Source organism: Falco peregrinus, chromosome 6 (genome assembly GCF_023634155.1).
Source record: "Falco peregrinus isolate bFalPer1 chromosome 6, bFalPer1.pri, whole genome shotgun sequence".
In the NCBI taxonomy this organism is placed as follows: domain Eukaryota; kingdom Metazoa; phylum Chordata; class Aves; order Falconiformes; family Falconidae; genus Falco; species Falco peregrinus.
Window position 1 is genome coordinate 15,136,131 of NC_073726.1, and position 10,989 is coordinate 15,147,119.

The following is a 10,989-nucleotide window of genomic DNA, read 5'->3' on the forward strand; positions in this document are numbered from 1 at the left end:
TTCTCTGAAAATTGTTCTTTGGTGCAATTAAAAAGCCTAAGGAAAAGTAAATATAGTTTTTCAATCTTGGAGAAACTCAGAGGCTGTAGAATTCTGTATTTAAATGGCATGACATGGGAAACCATGGTTCTGACTTTGTCCTATTGATCTTTACTAAACTAAAAAAAAAAAAAAAAGAAAAGCAAAGAAAAGAACAAAAGACAAGGTTTTGGAAAGTTTATTCTTATTAAAAGGTATTTTGCTTTCCTCGTTAAAAAATACACAGCGTAAAAAGTACTCCACAATTTTCTTCTAGCCATCATTTATCTGTTTGAACAGTGCAAAATCAGTGGAAGAGAAGGAAGATTGTACTGTATAAATTGTGCTTCTGCTTTAAATCCAGACTGCTTTGGATGAAAAGTTCAGAGATTTCTACAGTGGCATGTAGAAATCCTAGTGGATTAGATAGCTTTGTGTAGGCTGTGAAAAATGGGAAGCTAATTTCAACTTGGTTAGGACAGCACACTAATATTATGCATATGGCCTATAATTGAAAAGTTCTTTATTCTCTGAACCATTTGCAGTATCCTGCAGTGGAGATGGGCTTATTTGCTGCTGCTGCTGCTGGTAGATATTATTTTATTATGTTTTAATTTGGTAATCTTCAGTCTTCTGATTAAGTGTATGCAGCACAGAGTTTGTATGGATCATGTTCAGTATTGCTTAAGCTATACATTAGAACAGAAAGAAAAAACAGTTTGGTTTGAAAAACTTCAATCTTTGAGAGTTTTTAACATTTCAATGATTCTTTCATAATTTTGTACATAATATACTTTGTGGTTTGGTCATCTTTGGTCTGCAAACAGTCAATTCGCTTTGAATGCTATCGAATATGGATTTGGATAAAATAGATAATAAGTATCATGATAAAAGAACAGTAAGCTCTTTGTGCCAGAATCTTGTTTTGCTTTCTTCTTTTTATTGTCACAGTATATATATCTACATTTATTCTATTTTGGTCAGAACATCCGATTCCTATTGTTATGTGACAAACAATAATAATACACAGATCAGTAACCAGAGTTCAGATTTTCAGAAGCTAGCTAGCAGGAAACACTTCCATCTGCTTGGAAAGCTTTGGATCAAACATATAGAAAAGAAATCCAAGCTACCTTCATGTACTGTAAGAAATACTGAAAATAATCAACTATGAAATATCTGGATTTTCTAAAAAACTGAACGAACATTCTCAATAATGCTATAAGAATTCTTTTATTTGAAAGAAAATCTATGATTCACTTGCTTTAGGTGTCTCCATTTGTCTTGTAGACCAAGAAAAGTAACTAAAAAAAGCCCATTTAAATGGGCTTTCCTCAAACTGTGAAATGAAGAAAAGCACTGGAAGATGCTCATTTGGTGCTGTTACATTTCTTCTGCCATAATCATCTGTTTAGTACCAAAATATCTTAATAAATATAAAATTTTACATAAATTAAATACAGTAGGTAGTTATTAAGGACAGAAGCAAACCCTTAAACACACCAAAAAGTTGAATATTAATTAAATAATAAACCTTAGACCATGAACATGTGACCTGTGTTTTTCCTGTACTTCTTCCTAATGAATAGAAGAATCTTCAGTTAGGCATAGAATTTTTCCTTTTATGCATCTTATTTATTCTATTTCTTACATTTCCATGGAGACATGATATGAAAGTAATGTCTATTTTATTCTCTTTTGAAACTACTGGAATTTGCTTATTTTCCATGTTATTGCTGGAAGGTTCCTGAAGAGACTCTAAAGCACATTCAGCTTTATGGGAAGTTCTTCGGATACATTGTTAAAGGCCTTTCATAGTGGAAACTCCCCAGCCTTCCCAGGCAGTCAGCCCCCATTCTTCTTATTTGACCATCAGAAAGTTTTTCTAAACCACCCATGCCTCAGTTGAAGCCTCCAGTTTGTCCCAGTCGCCATGGACTTGGAGAGCTGGTTGGTTGTACTCTCCTTGCAGCAGGCAGCGCAATGTAGCTGCCAGGAATAATGACACACATCCCCTCCACCTTCTCTTCTCCAGACTAACCAACTGCACTTCTTCTGACTCCTTTCATGGAGGAATATTTACTAGTCCTCTGAAAATTCTCATTCTTTTCCTCCAGACTGAGCAGCTGCCCCCTGTTTTTCTTGATGGTGATGTTCCAAATTGAATATGATACTTCAGCTGAGATCTTTTCAATATCCAATGCACAGCTAAACAGGGAGATTATTTCACATATTTTAGAGGCTATACTCCCATTTCTGCATCTCTTTGTTGTTCACCATTTCACAGTAGCACGACATAGCTCTCTTGTTCAATTTTGTGGTCCCTAGCCATTTCTTCTCCATATGATATTTATACATTTGAATATTCCTGCCCAGCTGTAATACTTCCTATGGGATTGCTCTGAATTTCATCATTTTTTCCATTCCAGCCCTCAAATTTAACAAGTCTATTTGGCATGTTACGATTCTCCAGCATACCATGGTGCCCTTACAGTAACTTCAGCAAACTTAATGAGTAAAGTCATTGATCTATCATCCAATTCTTTAATGAAAATATTTAATAGAACAATAGAATGGACTCCTGCAAAATTTCTTCTACGCATACTTCTACCTTAACAGTGAACAGTAATAATTATAGTCTGTGTACAGTTTTCTATTCCATAGTATTATCACATGGACTGACATTTCTTTACTATCTTTTAAGAATTTAGTGAGAGAGAGTATCTTTCTAAAGGAAAGATATATGACATCTTTTGTGTCTCCTCTGTCCACAAAACCTGCCATCCTGCTGTGGAAGGAAATTAGATTAGCTAGATGTGATTTGTTGTTGGCAAATCCGTGTTGGCTGATGTTCATTTCCATGTTGCCTTGCAGGTGCTCATGAAGAGTCAGTACGATGATTTGTTTAAGTGTAGTTAACTCAGTTGTAGTACTTGGCTCCTCCTTTTTATCTTCTGTTAATGGGAGATTTTTCTTTCCCTGGTCTTTTGATATGACATTTCTTTCCCACAGTATCTTTAATATGACTCTTAATGGCTCTAAAATATGATCAGCCAGTCTTGAAGTACCTAATGGTTCTGTTTGTCAGGATCATCTGGCCTGCAAATACATAACTTACATAGTCAGCTATCGAACCTAGCTCCCGGACACACACAGGCATAAATATCTAGACACCTACTTTGAGGTGTCTTGGTGTATGTTCCAACTGAAACATAGGCCTCTGCTGGCATAGACACTGTGGGCACCTGTCCTGGCCTCCATCTTCCACTCCAGAAGGGTATGCATCTCCTGAAGGTTCTCAAATATATAACTAATTTACAATAGGGTAGAATGATATTAACACCAATATTTACGCAACAGAACTGGGCCTGTGTAGCCAAAGAAGTCCAGGAAATTATTCGGTCACTAGATGTCCATTGCAGGGTGATCAGCATTGCTCTCCAGGCTCCCCTGACTATGTTGACTTAATCACAAATGACTGTTGTGGAGATACCTATCTTCACAGAAAGACACTCAGAGCTTGGTTCAGTTGCCTAGACATAAGCATCTGTGCCAACTTAGATGGGAAATGGCATCTTGCCTGGCTTCCAGCTGATAGTCCAGGAAGGCACGTGTAACCTTTAGCTGCTGTATCATAGCTGCTGGTTCAAATGGAGCCAGATGCCTGTGTTTAGTAAATTAATCGAGGCCTTAAATTTAAGTCTTAATCTGGAACTTCAGCCTGTTCTTGGAGCTGAACTGCTGTGTTTACCTTCATCTTCTATGTCACCTAGGGTAAGGGTAAGTTTGCTCCCACTGCAGTGACTGGGCATTTTGTTATTGTAAGATACAGTTGCCACTTAGAGCCCTGTTTCAGTCCTTTAGTCGTGACCCATTTTTCTTATTCATAAAACAGAGAAAAATACTTAGGGGTTATAGGAGTTATAAAAGAACTGCTGTTAAGTGATATGAAAATCCCTAGATAGGAGTTATCCAAATCCCAGTTTTTATTATGGTTAACCAAAGAAATTTCAGGAGTTGACATGAATTCTGAAATGAAAGTATATATTTTTAAGAATGAACAAAATGCCTGCAGTTTCCCCTGCTGAAATTCAGGCCCCTTCTAAATGAGACATTTCTAAAAAGATTGATCGAAAGGTGGCAATGGAAAATCTGTAATTGTCATTAATCTAATTACAGTCCATCATGACAGACCAATCATCAGAACAAAGTTACAGTGAAATGTATGTATGAATGCTATCTGAAACACTTGGTAAGCAGGAGGCCAGCAATTTCTAAAGCTTCTTGTGGAAATACCTGCTTCATTAAGCTTATTGCTCTTGTTTTCAGGTCTGTTTGGGATAGAATCTGTAATTTTGCTAAATGTCACAACCAGGCAAATAATGGCCTATGGCACAGTTCTGTGCACTGTAGACGCAGGGGCTTGATGTGCAGGTTCAGTTCAAGAAGGTCATGACTATGACCTTGAAAGGTCCTCTCCAGCCTAAACAATTAGGTGAATCGGGGGACGCTCTTGCTCATACTGTCCAAAGGAAAAAAAAAAAAAAAAGAAGATTGTAGTACAGAAAATGATGAAAGCAGCCATTGGATCTACTCATTTCCTTCTCTGGCTTCAAAATAGCTGCTTCTGGTTGTTATGTCTCCTATTTCTGGAGAGTGAGTCAGAAGTGATGGAAGATAATATTACCTCTTCTTCTACCCGTTTTTCCTTTTTCTTCTACGCAAAATTCTTTGTTTCTACCCAAAGTAATGACAGTTGCCTGTGTACTTGAAGTGGTTTTAAGCTCTGCAGGGGCTTGTGTTTCAGAGCTACACAGGCAACAGGCGTAAGAGTCAGAGACGGGGCTTTAGACACACACCTCTTCAACCTGGCATAGAAACGTTCTGTGCTCAACCTCTTGACACATTTAGGTGTCTGAGTGGAAGTCGGTAATTTGTGTGTGAGTACAGCATATTTTGTGCTGGATGGCCTGCCCAATATACGCATGTGTCTGGAAGTGTTGCATTATTCTGTAGAGGCTGCTTAAAACAAAAAGAACACGGTTGGCATTCCTTGATCACAAACTTAGGAAACTGAAGTGGTAGAGTCCTTTCAGTGTGGTTGCTTTCTGGGTGGAGTGCTTGTTGCAGAAAGAATATCATTCTAAGGAAAGTCTTGACATAAGTTTTTAACCTGAACAAAGATTTACAGGTTTCATCTGCTGTTGCTAGAAGTAAGGACAAAAGGTAATTGGTGAGATGCCAGACCACTTTAATGTAGTCCACAACATCAGGAAATTGTAAGTAGCTCTCAGATGTGTTCCATTCCAGCTCTCCCAGATTCTGAGTGCAGTTTCAAATTAAATTAAAAGACAATTTTTTGGAAGTGCCAGGTCTGAGCCATCTTGGTTCTGTGTTTCTTACCTTTCCCCGGAGCTTGGGTGGTTGAAATAGTTTTCAGTTTGCTGCATCAGGGGAATACTGGCACTGAGTAAATCTTCTCTAATCCAAGTGAAAGTACTGAAAAGGCGGCCTTGATTTTCAAAGCAGCAGTAACTTAGTTCTAAATGCTTTAAAATTCAGACAACTTAAAGATAAACTACCAAATCTTCTAGACTCTCGTCCTATCTTCTTCTTCCCCTTCACCTATTTCCCATTCATCATCACTCCTGAACTAGATAAAAGTTTAAACAGCCTGTCAAAATGTTTCTGTCTATTTTTCTATGTTAGTTTCTAAATCATGTCATTTTTCCTCAGAATGAGCACTTTGATTCATGCCATCTGAACTTCAGAATCTTTTGCCTCAATTAAAACAAAAAATTGCCAACAGCTGTTGAAAACCTGGTCTTATTGCTCTGCTTTCAATCAGAACTTTTACTCATGTCTGAGAGTTTAAAGCTAAATTGCAAGCTTTAAAAAACATACCTTTACTGAGCTTATACTAAGTTTGGCATTTTGGAAAAAGGTGTAACTGGAGTTATACTGGAGAAAGGAAGCTGATCCACAGCAATCATTATTCGAGAAATGAGAACAGAAGCAAATTTTGAGTGACATTATATGATGCTTCAAGAAAGTGCCTTTTACTGAATGCAACCTACATTGACATTGTTGTCTGCTGTTGTGTCTACAGTTTTTAAACAGGAGTCTTGTGTATTTTCGATTCTTTTTCCTTTTTTTTATAAGAAAAGCATTGTGGAAACATTTTGTATAAGCCTTTTCAGCCTGAAGTTCTATCATACAAGTAATGACTCACAGGTTTGTATTTCAGGGCCTGCTTACAGGTTTTGACTTTGGCTCAAATCCAGAACAACCAACAAAGAAAGCACAATCATAACTCTTTGAGAATTAGTTACAAATAAATAACAATAATAGAGGTAAACAATATAGAAAATGAGAAAGTTTTCTTACTAAATTTATTAATAGTTCTCAGTAAGTAGATATCTATGCCTAGTATCTTCTAATACTATCTTGGCACTTTTCTATGGCCATGTTGGTCCCTTAGGGCTACAGAGTAAAACACCAGTTGACTTCAGTAAAATGTGGATCATGACTTCATAGTAGCACCTGGGAGAGTTTTTTGTTCCTTACTATGAGTAATAAATACATCACGTGGAGACATGGCATACAAACTGTGTTCACAGATTCCTTTCTGAGATAGATCCACCAGTTTTCAGCAGATCCAAAGACACTATGCCTTTCTCCTATTTGAAGTAGGAGTACATGTATCTTGGCTCTGATCAAATGCCTCACGACTGCAGAGACAAGAGTAGGATTTGTGATGTCGAGTGCAATTAAATCTGGCAGCATCTGCTACCAAATTCTTTGTACAAATGCTTGCAGCGGAAGCGTGCAGCTTCAGTTCTTCCTTCTTTCTGTGTGTTTATGCTTGTTCTATTAGGTGTTTGTTACGACCAGCTTGTTTCCTGGCTGCTTTACTTCGTGCCTAAAAGCTTACAAGAAAGTGGGGGTGAGAGGTCGAAAGGAGGAGCCAAACATAGTCCATAGGCCACCCTAAAAGCATTTATTCCTATTGGTTACCTAATGAAAACATTTATTTTGAAGTAACCCCATCCATGCACTTACCAGCCCGGGAAATGCATTTACTGGTTTTCTGAGATAATCAGCTGATATTTTACAAAGTTTGTACAATCTCATTTTGGTCTATATCTGTCTACTGCTGCAATCAGATATTACTTGCATTTACAGACTGAAGAGGCAATAAAGGTCCTCTTACCACACGAAGAAATGCAGTTCCAAAGTAGGGAAAAAGGGTCGACATTGATAAAACGTGGTATCTTGCAGCAAAGCAAACTCCTACACATAGGATAGAGGAAACCCATTCAGCAGTACAAACTGGGAGTTGACTGGCCTGAAAGCAGATTTTAAAATAGAAGAAAAAAAACCCAAACCACCAACAGCCAACTGATCAAACAAAAAAATCAACCTGGGGGGACTCAGTCAACAGCAAATTGAACATAAGCCAGTGGTGTGTCTCCACAGCGGCTGTGCTGTGGCTAATGTGAATGTAGCCATCAGGTCAGGTGAGGTGATTTTTCTCCTCTCTCTCTGTCTGGCGCTTGTGACACCACATCTGGAGTTCATGTCATTTGTCGCCACATGACAACAATGACATGGACACATAGGAGCATGGCCAGGGGAGACCTCCAAGATGGTAAGGGACTGAAACATATGGTGTATAAGAAGAGGGTGAGAGAACTGTATTTGTTCAGACTGGAAAAGACAAGATTTGAGAGGATCTTATCTAAACATGCTTAGTGTGACAGCGCAGAGAAGGAGAAGCTAAAATCTCTTCAAGAGGCACACAGTGAAAGGATGAGAGGCAACGGTCCAAGCTGCAATGTGGGAAATTCTTACTTGAATTTGATATAAGGAGCACATTTTTTTACTATGAAAATGTTCCAACACTGGAACAGGTCATACACAGAGCTGTAGGATCTTCATACTTGGAGCCCTATGGTTACATCTCAGATACTTTTCAGTGTTGCAGATGTCACTAGATTATTTAGGCAACTGACCTCTGCCATGTGTCTACCTTTATAATACAGCAGCTGTGGGGCCTAGAGCAGCAGCATGTGCACTCACTGACCACAGCCCCACTGTGTTAGGCTCTTTGCAAAAGCAATTCCAAAAAGGCTAAGGAGGAATGGTCATATCTCTGCCGAACAAACATCTAGTTTACTGAAGGTGTATTGGCAAACAAATTCTGGGAGAGTTTCTGAGGGAATTAATGGAACTGCCTCGAGATATTTATTTGGAGTGACTCAAGGAGCAGAGGAACAAAAATATTTCTTGGTTTAAAAGTTTAAGCTGTATTTTGTCATAATCACCAGTTTGAGAGTGAATTTACAGGAAGAGTTAGTGGGGGAGATAAGCTGAGATGAATCTTAAAAGTGAAGACAGGATGCTGTGGTCGATTCACCGAAGACAGGAGAGCCAATGGAGAAATAGGAAGGGAGGTGATGTGTAACTTCCTTCTCTCCAAGGTCTCAAAGGTCTGGTACTATTTGTAGTGCTCTTCAAAATCTTTGTGAACCCATTGAAAGAGAAAGTGACATATGTTTCACTCAGCTGCCAACCATATGCTCCTGAGAGTCAGATATTTTTCCTGTTCTCAACAACTGTAACCACTATCCTTCCTCAATGTAAGAAAAGCTTCAGGAAATAAGTTGAGGAAAGACTCTAGACAAGACTATAAAGGTGCTGGTGAAAAAAAGGGAAACACTAGGAGTTAGCCAAGAAGCTGGATAATTAGATGGAAGTTTTGGCTAACTTAATGGGTAATTAGAAGTTAGGAGGTGTCTGACTGGACGGAGGATTTTTTCTCCATGAAAGGCATAGGGCTCCTTTTCATTAAACAGGTGGCAAGAAGAATCAAAGTGGGTCTTTGTTATGTTTGGATGACCAGCGAGTGTCAGTTGTCCAAGTGTTTTTAATTTCAGCCTGCTTAGAAGTTCATTCTTTCTTCCTTGACAAGACCCTTAACTACAGTGGTATGCACACGGGTATGCATTAATACAGGGTAAGCACATAAAATTTCTCTCTTAAAAGACCATGTCTCTTCACTACATTTAACATTAATCAAAGGGGAAGGAAAAGTTTGTGCTGCCTAGACTCAGTTACTTCATTCAGTCATGTAAAGATAGAAGCAACCTGGAAATGAGTGATCTGGCAATTCTGTTAGGTACTAATACAGAGATGTTCACCAGTTTCTTAAAGCTACATGTGAGATCCTTTGGCCATGCACGAAGAAGGATAGATTCTTTGACAATCATCTGAAAGTATTGCATGAAAATGTGTCAAAGCTATGGTTGAAGCAATATCTTTCATGTACATGGGCTATTTGACAACATTTTTCCAGTTTTTCCATATACCACCTACTCGTCAAAGCTTGTCTTGTTTGTAAAATGGCTGCATTAGCAAAAACGCTGTGCAACACCATCTCCCCAGCCAGCACAGAAGCAAAAAACTTGGTCGTTTTTTCTAATAAAAAGTGAAAGAGGGAGAAGTTACTATGAAAGATCTTCTAAGGTCTATATTGTGTCTATCAACCATGTTACTATAATAATTTCAGGAAGCCAAGCATCCACTACAATCTGAATAACATATTGTACCCTGCTGGAAATATTTTAAGCAACCTGGAATTAATCATATATGGAGTCTATTATCAATAAAGTAAATACAAAAAAATCATATAATTCAACCCAAACAAAGAAATATAACACAGCTTCCTGAAGGAAAATACTTCAGTGCATACGTGCTGGTACTCAGGCCTTTCAAAATTCAAGACAAGGTTGGATTGACCCTGTCTTTTCCTTCTGTTCCACAGTAAAATAAGTGGAAACAGCTTTGAGGAAAGAAATCACAAGACTCCAGTCTTGGCAATTCTTTATTTGATCTCTCAGAGTAGAAAACAGACTGCAAGTGGAAAACATGCTGGTAGAGGTTGTGAAAACAGGAATATGAGAATGATGATTGAATACCAGGCAGTGTGTTGAGATTTGTGTTCTTTTCAGCACCTCTTCTGTCTAAGGAAAGGTGCTTTGTGAGCCAGGGAGCAGGTTCAGGACAGCTGTGACTCAATTACTTAGAGCTCAGACAATGTACGGTGACAATAATCTAAATGTGTAGGTATAAATACAGATCCAGATCCTCATATATGTGCAGGACTAGAAATTATCCCAGTGTGAAAGGGTAAGAGGAGGTTAAATCCCTTCCCACATTGTGGCACACCCTCCCTCTGGTTCTTCTTAGAAGGACAGGACCTACCAGGAATCCCGTCCTACCCACCCAGCAGGATTTCAGTGACAGACACCTCTTTCCTGAAAGTGGCTTTTCCATCAAAACGCTGATATGCTGAGGTGGAAATGTTTTGTGAGGAGAGTTCTAGTTCAGCAAGCTTTATCCAACACACAGGCAGTTGTTTCAAGGAACTTGGACTATCAGGCAGGTTTCTATCTATAACGTGTGCAAATTCCCACCAGCTCTCGGGGAGTCCTGCTCAGCAGGTGCTGAGTTTGAAGACCTCCACCTGTGAGCAGAGACAGGGCTCACCCAGGACGGATGCTTGTTAGACACATCTGGGAGCTCCACCTCTTGCCAAACGTAGCTCCTGGTTGCCCACCAGCAGCCAGGCACCGCTGCCTGTGTGGTGGGGCTGTGCCACGTGCCTGCACTCCGCAGGCTTGGGAGCCTCAGTCGGGAGCCTGCCAGCCAGGCTGGGAAGGTGGGGAGTGGGGCTGGGATCTAAGGAGCTTAAGCTGAACACTTCTTTTCATAGCTTTCCTTTCAGCAGAGAGGTTGCCAAAGACTTTTCAACCAGTAATCCAGAGAAGAAGGAACCTGTGTGGTTTTTTATAGCTTGCTTTGAGCTTTTAGAAAAGTGCCTTTATCTTCTGCCCCTTCACTGGGAGGCAGCTGGCATCTTGGTGTTCAGAGGAGTAGAAGGTGCTGTTACAGCACAGGAGGAAAAAG